Source organism: Oryza sativa, chromosome 3, assembly GCF_034140825.1.
Source record: "Oryza sativa Japonica Group chromosome 3, ASM3414082v1".
Classification (NCBI taxonomy): Eukaryota; Viridiplantae; Streptophyta; class Magnoliopsida; order Poales; family Poaceae; genus Oryza; species Oryza sativa.
In genome coordinates this window covers 10282146-10297688 of record NC_089037.1, presented here as the reverse complement: position 1 = coordinate 10297688, position 15543 = coordinate 10282146, and the positions used below count along the sequence as shown (strand labels likewise).

The following is a 15543-nucleotide window of genomic DNA, read 5'->3' as shown; positions in this document are numbered from 1 at the left end:
AGCACAAGCTAGCATATATGCGGAAGAACGTACAAGGAAAAATCTAAGGGAGTGTTTGGCTAATGGGATAGGGAAATGATTTCCCACCCACCAAAATACATCTTTAAATCCTAACCATTTATTCTCCCCGTTCCATTTAATCAAAACCTTTCATTCATTTCCCAATCCCACTCCTCATTTCCCATTATCCAAACATACCCTAAAATCTTCAAACCAGTCAGGAAGTGAAGCTCTCACAGCATTTTGCGCTGGCGTGGACGCTCCCGGGTCATGACACGTCAGCCCAAGCTGGAAAACGGTGGGATTTCGCGAGCTCTCGTGCGGCCGCATTTACTTGATAATTTGTTATAGGTCCCTGGTCTTAATTCTAATGGAGTGAATTACACTTTGGGCCATATTTTATTACCAAAGTTTCACTTTGGACCACCCTGTACATAATCTTTTCGCTTTGGACTAGGTAACTTTACCTTTGTTGCACAATGGGCTACCCTAACTCTGTTCGCTTGTGATGTCTAGCATCTCTTTCGACAAAAGTATGTCATGCATATAGGTATGAAAGTTTGCTGGCATGCCGTTAACAATTTGCTCGAAGTCATCGAAGAAATGAAAATGTGTTTTGGGGTGGTCTATTGTGCAACAAAGGTAAAGTTACCTAGTCCAAAGTAAAAAAATTAGATAAAGGATGGTCCAAAGTGAAACTTTGGCAATAAAATATGGTCCAAAGTAAAATTAACTCGTTCTAATGTTGCGCGTTCTTACATAGAGACCTCTGAATAAAGCAATATTCTATACGAAGAAGCGAAAAATTGGAAAATCGAACCGCGCTCTAAAAACTAGAAGATTAGGGGTGTTTTTGCAAAACAAAAACCCTAGCCCTAACCCCCTTCCCCAAACCCTAGCCGGCACCATTCCTCTGCCTCTCCTCCTCTCTCTCCGCTCTCTCTCCTGCCAAGCGACGGCCGCCGCCGCTGCTTGCCGTCCCCCTCATCCTCTTCTTCCCGCAGTTGGCGACCTCCCCCGCGCACTCCCTACTGCGAGCCGCTGCTGTCGCCGTGCCGTCGTCCTGCCATCGCCATCCTTTCGCTCCCGCCGCCGCATCCGCCAACGAGGAGGCCGGGACTGTCGGATCCGGTGACTCCGGCCTCCTCGCCGGCAGATCCGGCCGCCCTGAAGCGGGGGAAGCCTGGAGCCGCCCTCTACTCTTCTCCCTCTACGCCCGGCACAGCCCCTCCCTCTCCCTCTCCATCTTCATTTCCGGATCGATGGATGCCTGTGATTAGGTGGCCTAGGGCTCATGGTTGACGGCGTTGGTTGATCCGGCGGCGCAGCACACGATCTGGTGGTGGTGCGACGCAAAGGGATCGACACAGTTCAGCCAAGCAAGGCAGATATCTGCATCTCAGCAGCTACATGCGCATCCAACCTCTGCCATCAGGCTTTGTACGGAAGCCTGATTTCTTGCATTCTTCTTCATTAACCTACCCTCTATTTCTATTGGTGATGTAGTAGCAGATTGTTGGTAAGGTACAGGGACGCCCAGTTGCTCCGAAAGATTGTCTTCGCCCGCAGCCCCCTGTTGCTGTCTTGAGCTCCTTGGTCAGTTCAGTGCCTTCTTTAATGTTTGTTTCTCCAATATTTGAAGAGTGGTGATGGATAGAAATAGGAAATGAAAGAAGCCGCTTTTGAGAGGTACATATTGGTTATTCAACTACACCAGAAATTACCCTATTTAGCACAGAGTTGATTGAAAGATTGAGATGTATTTCTTGCTTTCTCACATCTGTTTCATTCACCTGTTGTGTAATGCAATATACAGATAATAAGTTTGTTCTTTAGAAAACCCTTCCTGTAGATGGTGATTAATATATGCTCTAGAATTTAAATAGCAGCTGTCATTTTTTCTGCCTTTCATTCATGGTAGAGATAACATGAACAAAGAGCTGCAACCTTTTAAGTTTTAACCTTTCTAATTCTGATTTACTCACCTTAATTTTTCCCTTAGGTATAGCTGGCTTCAAAACATATATGCTCCCTCTCCACCCATAACAGCAAATTCAGATGCATTTCATCCTTTCCCGCATAGTTCCAGTGGAGCTGAATGAACACTGGGTTTTATTATTTTGTACAGAACTCAAATGCAACTTAATATTTGCATAAATCCAGTATGCATTGCTTCTCCGTGCACCCACAACAATAAGCATTCTTTTTGGTACAATCTGATGATGTTTCTACAGCTTACTGCCTCTGCATCGAAGACCAGCCAATCTGGAAGATTGAAAAAATGGATTGCTTGAAGAACAGAAGAGTAAGTGGTCCAATACCCCATTCTCACTTTATCTTTACATGTGGATCTTGGTGGTGTTGTGATGCTTTACTAAAACTTTGGTATCTGAATCTGAAGCATTGTAGGAGTTCTCTTTGTATGGCTACAACAAGATGGTTGTTGTAGCACTGAGCATCAGAAGTCATTGTTGCCAAACTCATAATCTGAATGGTAATGCGTGAAATGTTTTGGTACTATCAGTCACCGACTCATGGTGCTCTCTAATTTGACAGCAAAATTTGTTGCTGAACAGGACTACTTAATTGCTATGATCTAATTCTTACTATTTCGTATATGATCTAATTCTTGATCATCTGGTGTGGCACTTTATTCTAAATTTTTGAAGCGCCTATGTGTTCACTCCCTTTATTTTGTTGTTTTCAAAGGTAAAACTCCATCATATTTTTCTGATTGTTATGTCGTTTTCAATTGTTATGTTTCAATGTGTAGCTTAAAGGATATAATAAATACTTTGGTTGCAGTAGATAGTTTTTACTAATTAATGTTCATGCTTGCAAAGAAAAAAAATATGTTCAGTTCTGCAAAGAAAAAAAAAGAGGTTGACTCTATATAGAAGAACATAGAGGAATGCATGTGTGTTTTCACAGTGCATGAGAAAATCAGTGAGAAAGTTCAGCCATCTACCAATTCTATCATTGATTGCTCTAATGGCAATATTATATCAAACGAACAGATTGCATTGGTTTCCACTAAATCTAGGGAGAAAACAAATTTATGAAGAGGCATGTTTATTCTTGACAAGAAGGGACCAGTATAGTAGCTCACAACTTCTCTGTCAAGCCAGAACATATACGTTGCTTGTAGATTGTATTTTTGTGCTTAGAATACCAAAATGCAAGTAAAACTTACAAATATAATTACCACATTTTGCTATTACAAACTAATATGGAATGACTGACCACGCTTTTTGTTTTTGTTCCTTAATTTTGCTTGTGGCAAAAAAAAAATGGAGGATTTTCCTTTTGCCATGCTGTATTAGCTTCCCTTTTACCGGCATGCTTGTTTCTTAAAATTTGGTTTGCATCTTCATTTATCTAGGCACATAAATTTGATCATTTCATGCCTACATGTGTTTGCTCTTAGGCCATGATCTGCCAATGGAACTCAACAGCTCATCAGTGCTAATTACCAGAGGAGATAATGAAGTGAAGGTGAATGTTCCATCTTTCTTGATGTTTCCCCTGGATTTGCTCAAGATTTTAGATTTTTTACTATTGAAATTTGGTTCCGTTGATCAATGTATTGTTTCAGTGCTAATGACCAGAGTATAGTGTACTGTTGATATTCTGCTAGAGGTTCAATTTAATTTTTTTGTACATCATACACAAAACATTTTTGCAATGATTTAATGTACAGAAATTTAGTTGGAAGCTCCATAATACATGTCAGTTAACATTTTAAATTTCAGTAGGATTGATCTTTTGTTGTTGAATGTTCTTTTTTTTTCTGTGTGGCAGATCTGCAAACACTTATTTGGATGCATTAAGCTAACAAGTCTTTTCTGCAGCAAAATATAATGCTCAAATCAGTGTCTTAATTATAAGCTGGCTTATTGCGCCTAGGAACTTGGAATATTTTTTATTTCCTTTGTTTGTTTTGCCTTCAGGAGGGTTAGCATCCGGCAGTGGTAGTGCCTCCAGGAGGGGTAGCAAGTCCCCGTTAACCTTTCTCCTGCTGTTCAATCATGTTAGATTACTTCAATTTTTCGTCCGAAACTTGTTCATGGGAAGAAACTTCATGATGTATGATTCGCCTGTTGGGCTCTGCTAAGATTGTGTCTTTTGTTATAGTTCTGGCAGTTCTGAGTCTGTGTGTGTTTTAAAGCCCTGACTAAGTGTTAGGTTAGACCTAAATTCCGTAATATGGTTGGTGAGTTAGAACAACATAGTGGGGACATTGTGGTGACCTTGGTGTTTGGTAGTGATGGGTTGTGCTAAATGGCATACCTTTTTTATGATGTGAGTTTCATTTACAAAATCCCCATGTTTTTTTTTGTCATAGCAGTAGCCTCATGGTTGCTTGCCATGGCAGTAGCATGAGGTATTTCGTTGTGCCTCTGTTTCCCAGGGCAAGAATTGAGCTCATTGTGGCCTTTCTACATTATTAATTAGATTGTGGCATTGCATATAGTACTGGAGTTCTTACTAGAACTATATATCGCCACGCTTCAGTTAAATATAAGAACAAGCCTTAATTAACAATATCATGTCAATTTTGCAGGCTTTGGTTGCTCCTGCATCACTGCTTGCCCATAATGCTGAATTGGAGGGGAAGTGGTGGTTCAGAAGATCGAGGACAGTGAGTGTAAAGTCAGTTACAATGCGATGAACATTAAGTATGAGAACTCGATCAAGGCAAGTGTTATCAACCCAGCTAAGGTGAGAAGATGCATGCTCCAGAACGCAGCCTGAGTGGTTGCAATGGTCCTCACCTTACAGGCCATTGTTATTGAGCAGCCGAAGCCCAAGGCTCCTGTTTATCAGCTAACAGAGGGAACCAACACACTATTTCAGGTAAACTTAAATCTTAAAATCACATTGCATCTACAACAGGCTTGGGTACTGTCCTGTTGCTGAAACTTAATTAGACAATATTGACTATCCAGTTTCAATTGTCATTTGCCCAATAAAAACAGGTTAGCTTCAGAAGATTGGGTTTTTATAAATTGTGTCCAAGACCATGTTCAGTTACATGTATAATTTGAACTTGAACAATTTTGAGTGCATTTTCATTTTATTTGTACAAATTACCGTAGACCTTACTTGAGTGGCATTCAGAATATAGGTTGATGTGCTTATGCTTTCAGGAAAACATCATCACGAGTTGTTCTGTACTTTTTGTACCTTAATCAAGTTCAGTCACGATGCATGTTTTGGATTTGGATTGCTTTTACCTTTACGCACTATATTTGAACAGATCATTCTAATAACAACATGGAGCTTACTTGATGTTACAGTTTTGGAAACTGTAACAAACAGCTGTTGCTATCTAAATTTGATCGATTTCCTACTGATTTGCAGGATAAGCCACATGACATGCTGCCAAAAACCTGGTCATGTCAAGGACAAATCCTGACACCCGGTAGGTGTTTGCTACACATGTCACTCCTATCATTCTTGTTATATTGCAATTGTCAAGAGAAATTAAGCTTTGGAATAAGTGTGGTTATCTGATTTACATATGAGTGTGTTGGGTTGTGGGGATATTCAACAAATAATGGAGTCGCGAGTCTGTACTTGTCAAGAAGCAGCGATAGATTCAATGGAGGCATTAGCACTTGGATGGTCTTACAAGAATTTAGTGCAATGGATATGTGCCTTTTATTCTCTTATAAAATTGCCAGTTTGTTTGTCCTTGGAGGCTTGGACACGAAATGTTTGATGACATTAGGCTTATCATCTTATTGCCTGCTATGCTAAATTGTCATTATGGTCTATTTTTTTTTTCAACTTGTTCTTTTCTCAGGACACTACAAGATATTTGACATTGCTGGTGTTTTAGAGTTTTTTATGGGCTACATTTGAATATCTGATCATTGGTCAGCACTGATTCCATGGGTATTTATTTTTTTTATATCAAGATTAAATTGTATGTTACAAAATCGATACTCTTGTGCCATAATTGTTTTTCGTCCACGCTGCTTAAAAAAAAACCAGTAAAAGCAAATTCTGTTAGCTGAGTAGTCATTTTGCCTGATATAATTAACCACCTGCATCAACGTGAATTATGACAAACTCAACTTTTCTGATGCCATTGGTGCGGCGCGCTAACTCTAGTCTAAAGTCTTCAAACCTACTGGGAAATGAAGCTCCCACGGCATTTTGAGCTGGCGTGGCCATCTCGAGGTCGCGACGCGTGGACGCGTGCTGGAAAACGGTGGGATTTCTCGTGCGTCCGCGTCGGCCCTGGTCATTTTGCAAAAAGTCCGGCTATTTATCGATAATTTGTTTTACGTGCCTACTCATGGGGTTTACATGTACTGGTTTCTTACGAATAAGCCCTCTGTAATCCAAAATATTCTAGGTAAAGAAGCGAAAAACCATAAAATAGGACTGCGCTTAGAAAAATGGAAAGTAAAGGTTTTTTTCGAAAAACTTTTTACCCCTATCGCCCCCTCCCGCGAAACCCTATCCGCCGCCGGCCCGCCGTTCCCCGCTCCTCTCCTCTCTCGCGCGCTCTCCCTAGCCCACGCCGCCGCCTCCTCCTCCTCCTCGCGCCTCCCGCCCCCGCTACGCCGCGCCGCAAACTCTCCTCACTGCGTCGCCGCCGCCGCGCCTCCCGCACTCTTCTAGCACCCAGGTGCATCACCGCACCTCCCTCTTGCCACCGCGAGGCAGGTTCTGGTGGAGGGGAGGTCGTGCCCGCCTGATCCGGCAACCACGATCTCCCTGCCGGCAGATCCGATCACCCGGAGGCTTGGGATGGTTTAGCACATGATGCTCATCGTTTTCTCTATGGGGAAAGACTTTCCTCCCTAACTCTTTTTTTTTGTTCTTGCTCTCCCTCTCTCTCTCTCTCTCTCTAATCTAGATCCAGAGCCGGTGGGGAAGTTGGATGTGACAGATCAAGGCCGCCGGATCTGTTGAGCTCAGCAGCGGCAGCAGCTTGGCGATGATGGCAGCAATGTCTCAGACATGCCCTCCTCCCCACTGGTGACAAGCATGAGGCCACGGCCGAAGCTTATCTTTCGCACCTCCATCAGACCTTGTAATTGTAAGTTTCTAATTTTCTTGACATGGTACGAAAGTCTGATTTCTTGCATCCTTCCCTATCCTGCTCTTTATTTGGAAGCAGATCGTTGCCAAGTTACATGGACATGCCCCTGCATAGAGCTTAGAGAGAACTAAGAGCATACATACATAAGATAGTATTATAATAATTAATAATTATTAGCTAGGGAAGAAGCTCGGCCAACTGCGACCTTCTAACGCAGGGAAGGATGGAAAGGAGTGGCTCCTGCTTGAAGAGCTGCAGGGACAGATCGCCAGGTATACATTCTTCTCCCATCTCTTGGCAGTAAATCATTTCCCTATCACTTACGCTGCACTCCACCTGTTTGTTGCATTGCATCTTAGGATACAGGGCAGCCTCGAGGAATGTGAACCATGGCAATCTGCATAGCCCTTCATTTGGAAGCTATGTCCCCCCAACTATTGAGTACTATTTTTTTAGCTCCACCTCCCTTTTCATTCAAGGTAAAATTGAAAATATCATTTGAAAGTTTGTAAAATACTATGTATTTGGCGTTTGAATCCTACATGGCTGCACAATATTTGCACACTATCTCTGAATTTTGGGTAAAAGTTAGTAATTATTTTAAAGACAAGCTAGATATATGGAGTTTTTAAAATATAACCTCTATTATTAGTTATTGGTTCTCGCTGGTAAAGCAAGTATACAGTTAATCAATCTGGGCACTGCAACCTTAAAGCAAAAGTTTTCCTTACTTAGTTTTCCTTACTTGTTCTTGCTTTTCTTCAAATTAAGTTGAAATCTAAATATTCATCCAGTGATTTTGGAAGATGAAAAACACTCGTGTGTATGATGGAGTTTATAGGAGAGTAGCACAGTTACTTGCAAGACATTTGTCCCCTTTTGAAACAAAGTACTTATTTATTTTATATAGTACAAGATATTTGTTCAGTGAGTAGATAAAAATCCAGTTTGTTGTGAAGGCTTTCAAATGGGCTAATTTTGCACTATATGATTAGCCCTTTGCTTATATATGAACTTTTTTTTTAACATTCTCTTGCTGTTGCTGCTGCTTAGTGACATTTCTCATTCTGTGCTTTCAGCAGGGCAGCTTTGCTCTTATGCAAGTGACATGTTAACACTGCAGTTGTTATACTATAGGCTGTGTGATAGTGTGCTGGTCAAGTCGGACGCATACTAAATGTTTGTGATCTTTTGATGATTAATTTACCTTGTTTTATAGGTGTAGAAATTGGTGGAAGCATAGTTGGTTTGTTTCTGCTCTCATTTCAGGTCTACTTGTCCCGTACTGTTTGCTGCCGGCGTGGACGCTGCTGAGTCCCCACACATCAGCCACGACTAGAATCCTGGAATAGCCGCTACCATATATATGGCGTTTGCTTCCTAGAATCCTTTTGCTTTACATAAAACTGCAATCCAGACTATGAACAAACACTTATGGTTCAAATCCTATAACCCTTAATTATTATTACTCTAAATGTCTACTGCTTTGATATGATCCTTATCTTCAGCTTAAACATATGCCATGAAAAAAAAATGCATGAGGTAACTCTCAGCCAACTATGGTTTGCTATCCTCTAGATGGAAAGGTATAGCTGGGGTACATATTTGTAGCTAATCTGGGATGAGCTACATTTTTTTTCCAGCCTGATTCATGTCTAGCAATGTAAGCTTTATAAATATTTGATCTTAGTCAATCTTGTGGAAATGGTATTATTTTGGCTTAATTTTCCTTTCTTATCTTTCGGAATAACATAGCTTCCTGATCACCAAACTGCTCATGCTCCTTGATTAGAACATAAATGGTTAGTAATAAAAATGTATTGTCCCTCCCCATATCTCTGTTTCCCCCCCATTTTTCCATGGTTGTATGGGTTTGGTCCCCTTTTATCAGTCAAGGACAGGACTGCTCTTGGGCGAGTCAAACAATTTCCACTTAGCACATTCCTTTCGTTATTTTTCGGAGCAAATCATTTTTCTATAAAAAATGCTTTACCCTACTCTACTCCACTACTAACATCTCAACACACTCTGTTTATGTGAGCAAACATATATAAATTATGTGTACAACCGTACCTCTCACATATGTAGTTTTTTATCTGTAGATTAATTGAATATGCACATGAGAATTGCTTGATTAGGCCTGGTGTTATGGTGCTGAATTGCTGATTGAAAAGCTGGTGATAATGTTGGTATCGTTTTGGTATTAGTTCATATTTTAGAAAGGTTGCAAGCTTATTGCTATTATGTTGGCTTAATACTCACAGGCAGATGTTGTTTTTGCATGCTAAGTGATATTGATAGGTGCTAAGCTCTTGGAAATTGTTACAAACCAGAAACATAATTACCTCATTCAGTTTTTCTACAATAAATATTTTTCTCTTGAATGACCAAAATTAATTCTATGCCTTCTTTTTGCTTAATTGTTGATTACACATTTATGCTAAACTAATTACTGCTCTTTCTGTGACATTTTAAGCATCCTCTGACAAGTGTTAGGTAGAGCCTGCTTTCATTTGCCGCAGATCGGGTTTAAGTGTATGATCAACAAAGTGGAACACTCATGGATATCATACCTAATTATTGTTGTTAACCAGGAAACGAACTCGGCAAATCCAGAGGTACACTTCAAATGATCTGGTAGAAATCCCCACCTTAAATTCTTAATACTTTGCAGACCACAACTATCCTTTATCATCCGTTGCCCATGTTTTGCTTATATCTACACATGGTCATGGTGCTTGTTATTTTTCAGAAAGTGTCGACACCTAAGATTTTGAAGCACACAGCTGACAAAGTGGACATGGTGTAACAATTTCTAGAACAAGATGCACCATTTATAGAGAAAAATGTAGTACACGTATTCCCATAGCAGTCCTAGGAGTGCAATTGATTTTTTTACATGGATGGTAATATTTTTTTTTCAACCATGGTGGATGTTAATAATTGAGGGATATGATGAGTTAGATGATATAGATGATAACTTGGAAAGTTCTTTTTTTAATGTAGAAATGGAAGGCACGATACTCTGTTCCTGTGAATGAATTGAGACCATCCTAATGTTGGTTTGCACAGGTACTATATTTCATTGGATTTTTCCTTTTATGCATTGTTTACAGTAGTTGGTTTGACTGAAAAATCAGAGCTAGAAGACCTTTTCGGTTTCTTTTTTCCTCTGAATATGGGCATGCCTTTAAACCATTTTTTTCTTATTACCTATTCATTGCTTTTGTGCAAGTTCAGTTGGGATTTGGATTTGTTAAGCTGCTTGGGTTCAATTCGCAAGACGATTCAAATTTATGCTATTCTATATTTTGTTAAATGAACATGATGGTTGTTAGACAAAGGTAGTTGTTATTGATAGCAATGACAACGCTCCTTTGGAAATATGAGGCATATATAAAAATAAAATGTGTACTTTTGTTTTCTAGATCCTACTTGCCAGCCCCATAGTTAGTGGTCATTTAGTAATTCAATCTATCCCCTCTTATCTTACATGTGCAAGTAATAATTTATTGCATTGCATTTGTTCACAGTTTGATCATGCAAAGTTATAGAAGATGTTGTGGTGGTCTTGCGGAGGTGGGTATCCATTACTGGTGATTAAGGTGTTAAATTTGCTTGGATTTTCCATTGCTCAGAATTGTATATTTCCATTACTGAAAATTGCAGGCAACAAGTTTGATTCCATTGGCCAATATAATCTTTTAGTGATGTTGTGTAAAATGTTATGTCAAATCCATGAGTATTACCCACACTAGAACCAAATTTGTGCCACAATGTGTTGTGATTATTGCTGAGGCATAGAATTTATTTGTAAAAAAAAATGTGTTATTAGCTTGACAGAAGAAAAAAACTACCAGATTACGTTTTATAGGATAAACATTGAACTAATTTGTTTAGTATGACATTTTGTTGAAGCTATCTTTTTCTTAATGACTTTGGAAGTAATGTAGTGTTTCATAACTAATTACAATACCTTCAATGAAGAGATTATCGTCCTAATGCTTTTGTTTCATGTGCACTCTATTGCGTTAAAAAAAGAAGAAGTGGAACCTGAAGAACTTTAGAGGACCTCGCTTGGCCAGTTGGCCTGTCTCTGTGTCATTATAGCTTCTCACTTACAGGCAACCAAGGTCTCTTCATGGATTATTGCTTGTGGATGGCCATGCTCTTCAACAAAATGAAAAGGTTAAATATAATGAAATATTATTTCCTTGATCCCATAAAGCTTCAGATGTAGAGTGTGAGCTTGCTGCCCTGTGAGCTAAAATTCCATTTTTTTACATATTCCTATTGTACTATTCATGGCTGCTTTATAATTGATGTGCTTTCGTTTGTAGAGTGTGCTTGAATTATTAATCAAATAAGCAGATTTACTGTAGGAATTCATGTAAGCATATTTTATAAACATCACTAAACTTGCCATTCATCTGGTCCAAGGAGGCCATCGCGTCCATGGTGTTTTACTCCTTGAGTGGACTGCTTTTACGCTATTATAAACATAAAAATGGATTTATGGAAGTCTAGATTTCCAACTGTAAATTTTTGTGCTATTCATCATCAAAGTTCATAGTGTATATTCTGTTATGTGTAATTCCTACTGTATTGTTCATGATGTTAAATTAATTATAGAAGTTTAATGATGTTTGGACATGTTATATTGTAAATTGAGATTTAAAATTTTCTATGAAGAATAATAAATTGTATATTGCAGATTTGGTACTCTTATGACAGAATGATTTTTCCACTCTGTTTACCTACGTAATGACAAAGGGTGAGTTTGAGGAATAGGGGATTGAGAAGATTGGGAAGATACGTAAAACGAGGTGAGCCATTAGCATATGATTAATTGAGTATTAACTATTTTAAATTGCAAAAATAGATTAATATGATTTTTTAAAGCAACTTTCCTATAGAAAATTTTTGCAAAAAACACACCGTTTAGTAGTTTGGGAAGCGTGCGCTCGGAAAAAGACGTGCTATCTCACTCATTGTCCATGGAACGAACGCATACTCTCCTTTTGATGTCACTGGTGCAGCGCGCAAAGCCCGCGTTTGACTCTAGTCTGGTTTAAGAGATGTAGTTTGCAACTACGAAGAACCAACGGGAGGGTCAAGCTGTCAGGGTTAAATAGCTGGAAAAACAAGAAAACGGGGAAAATGAGAAATGACTGGCATAAAACGAAGTAAAAAGTACGAATTACCCCCTTGAACTATCGTGACTGTTCGAATTACCCCCCTGAACCACAAAACCGGACATTCTTCACCCCCAACTATGTAAACCGGACGAATTACCCTTCGACTCAATCTACAGTGGTTTTGTTCTACGTGGCAGTCCAGTTAGCATTTTATTTTTTTAATGGTGGGACCCATGTGTCAGACTCCACTTTCTCTCTTCCTCTATCTCTCTCTCTTCATCGGTCAGCGGCGCGCACGTTGGCGGCCAGCACGCATGGCGTGGCGCGGGGAAGGGCGATGGGTAGCGACGCAGGGGCATGCTGGCGGTTGGCGCGCACGCGGCGCGCGGGGAGGTGGAGGGGATGGGGGACAAGCGGGCGCCAACGGCCATGGCGGAGAGGCGAGCCATGGCCGGAAGCATCGGGAGGAGGATGGGGGACGGCGGACGGAGGCGCGCGTCAGGAGCTGGAGCGGCGTCGGGAGGAGGACGGGGAGGAGCAAGAGAGGCGGAAGAGGGAAGCGGCGGCGGAGGAGGAGGCCGTTCCCGCGACCGCCGCTCGCCATTTCCTTTGCGCCCACCTTCTGTCCCGGCGGCCTCCCGCCTCAGGTCGCGCCCTCGTAGCCTACCGGTTGCCCGTCGCACGGAGGGGCGGGCGGCGGACGGTGACGCCCGGGGGCGGACAGTGGATGGCGGCGCGTGGGAGCGGGCGGTGGGCGCCGGACGGCGACGCGCGGAGGCAGGCGGTCCCGCGCCTTGAGACGCTCAACCAGGGCGTCCACCACGTCCCCGATGCTGACCACCTGCTGGTGCCTAGCGGCGGCGCCGCCATTGTTGGCATGGCGGAGCAGCTGCGTGGGCGATGCGGACGCCGCCATCACCGGGGAGGTGGGGACTGGGAACGGCACGGCGCGGTTGACGCCGTGGCGGGCATGGCGCTCGCTGATGGCGACGGTGAGGCAGCGACGCGGGAAGAGCGTGGCGAGCAGGTGGTGTTAAGTTCGGCATGCATTTCTTTTTTGTGAGATTTGGTTATTTTCTCTATCGTGGTCTGATACTAACACTAACGAATTCCTTTCCATTTGTCAGTTCCCCGTGAAAATGATGACGCTCTTGCACCTGGAGAAGGAGACCGGGGAGCAGCATACGTAGGTGGTCTCTACGAGCTGTACGCGACGTTGCCGCCATGCGGAGAAGGAGGAGGGGGCTAGAGATGGCCTTATTCTTCATATGCTGTAGCTGGACGAGCGGTATTAGTCGATGCAGTCCTCCGAGTCGTAGGCGAGCTCGCGGAGCTGCTTCATCCACTCTAGGACGAAGTGGTCCACGTTGTTTACGAGGTTCTAAGCCGCATTCTGCATGCTTTGATCTTGGTTGGCTGGAAGCTAGTTTGGCGGCCGTGGCGGAGACGCGGACGGTGGCTGGAGGCGGCGGCGAGGCGGGGCCGTGGCGGAGAGGCAGGCGGCGAGGCGCGCCGACCCAGCTCCGGCCATGGGCGCCGCTGTCCGCGCCGACTGCCACCGGAGCTTGACGAGCTCATCGACCCGCCGCCGACTCCCACCACCCGCCCCCGCACGGCGCTGTGCGCGCCGACCGCCCTGAGCCCGACGGCGCGAGAGAGTGGGGGAGAGAGAAACATGAGATAGATAAAGTATATATATGACAGGTGGGCCTCACAATAAAATGCTGACTTGATTGCCACGTGTACGCCACGTAGACCAAAATCACCGCGGATTGGGTTGAGGGGGGGTAATTTGTCCGGTTTGCATAGTTGGGGGGTGAAGAATATCCGGTTTTGTGGTTTAGGGGGGTAATTCGGACGACCGCGATAGTTAGGGGGGTAATTTGTACTTTTTTTTTCTAAAACGAATTGCCTAAAAAAAGAAACAAAAAAATTAAAATACAAATGAATGGCATGGAACGAAACACGTAAGAAAAGAAAAAGGATCAAGGCAGCACGTGAACAACGCATGTAGGCACAAGCAAAGCAGCAGCTAGCGCGTGGAGGACAATTTGTGCCTGCATGGCTGCATGCACAGAACGCATGCAAACACAAAGCATGCACAAGTAGCTAATGTGAACAGATAGAAAACAGGATCAACCGGCTAGCCAAAGGAAAGAGAAACAGTATTATGACCGGCACGAACTTCGGCTGGCAAACTCATGCAGCGAATAAAAAACCTAAACCAGTAACCAACCGGTTACACTATGAAAAATAAATTACACCAAAAATTAAGAATACACGCGGCAAACAACGCAAGGCCCAGAAAAAAATTTAAAAAACCAGGAAAATCGGAACCTGATCGGTGACTACTAGGTAAGTATGCTGCTTCGTCATCCCAGACCACAACGGCTTTGCAGATTAACATCAATCAGTATGGAAAACAACAAACAAAAACAATATCATCGTCGTTGCAGCGTCGTGCCATGCCGATAAAGGGGTTGTAGTCAGTGGCGGAGCCAGGATCTCTCGACGCCTAGGGTTCAAATTGAAGGCTAAAGTATCCCTGACAATTCATACACAAAAGCATGGTAAAAGTATGGGAAAAAAGTAAGGCAGAAATAAAATTTCTAATCATACAACTAAGTACACAGTAAAATAAAAATAAAAATAAATGCGATGATGTGGGGTCGACGACGTCAGTGAGGATGGCGACGGCAACAGTGAGCGTTTCCCCCCACTTCAGTGCTTCTTAGATCGAAGGGACTTTTAGGGTTTTACGTGAGGAGTGCGAGTACACGGCGAACCTTGGTTAGCGTGCCCGGCGGCTCCCCTCTTAATATATATAGCATGCATGGGATGGGCCCACTGCCTTGTAAGGTTGGCGCCCCCGATCAGGGTGCATAGGTGAATCGGTTTCCCGATTCTCCCGAAGATCGTAGCTAACACAACCATGAGTTTCCGTGTCTAACTTTGATCATCCGTCTTATTTGAATTTTTTTTATAAATACTATTTTTGTTGTCATGAGATGATAAAACATAAATAGAACTTTATGCGCGACTTCTGTTTTTTTTTAATTTTTTCTTAAATAAAACGGACAGTTAGTTAGGTACAGGAAACCATAATAAACCATAAATGTACTTAAAATGGGACGGAGGAAATAAGACATAAGAATAGATTCTCTCCACAATCCCTTAAAAAAAATTGAACGGAATACAATCCCTTAATTAAGGGAAGGGTCCTTGCAAATTTTGCTCATCTTGTACTACGAGTGGGACTCGCAATGATTATTGCACCGTCGGACTCGGACACGGGCATCGATCGGGCTACAAATTCTGGCCGGTAGGCCGGGGACCAACCAAGCC

General features: G+C 42.4%; 2 long non-coding RNA genes across 11 annotated transcripts; both read left to right on the top strand.

Annotated features, from left to right (window-relative positions):
* Positions 1–919: 919 nt before the first annotated feature.
* LOC136355715 (uncharacterized) lies at positions 920–4722 on the top strand. 5 transcript variants are annotated; one of them, XR_010740018.1, is made up of 6 exons: positions 920–1384; positions 1513–1596; positions 2235–2305; positions 2402–2494; positions 3428–3495; positions 4565–4722. It is a non-coding gene; the product is annotated as an uncharacterized lncRNA (long non-coding RNA). The 5 variants fall into 5 exon arrangements; XR_010740019.1 differs by having other exon boundaries at positions 1513–1689; XR_010740016.1 differs by having other exon boundaries at positions 1507–1596.
* A 1741-nt stretch (positions 4723–6463) lies between these two features.
* LOC9267415 (uncharacterized) lies at positions 6464–13604 on the top strand. Of its 6 annotated transcripts, none has more exons than XR_010740011.1 (11): positions 6464–6643; positions 6875–7057; positions 7238–7332; positions 7420–7539; positions 8330–9678; positions 9813–9966; positions 10067–10132; positions 10594–10639; positions 11105–11248; positions 11775–11886; positions 13326–13604. It is a non-coding gene; the product is annotated as an uncharacterized lncRNA (long non-coding RNA). The 6 variants fall into 6 exon arrangements; XR_010740013.1 differs by having other exon boundaries at positions 11102–11248; XR_010740010.1 differs by lacking the exons at positions 11775–11886; positions 13326–13604 and having other exon boundaries at positions 11105–11514.
* The last annotated feature ends 1939 nt before the right edge of the window (positions 13605–15543 follow it).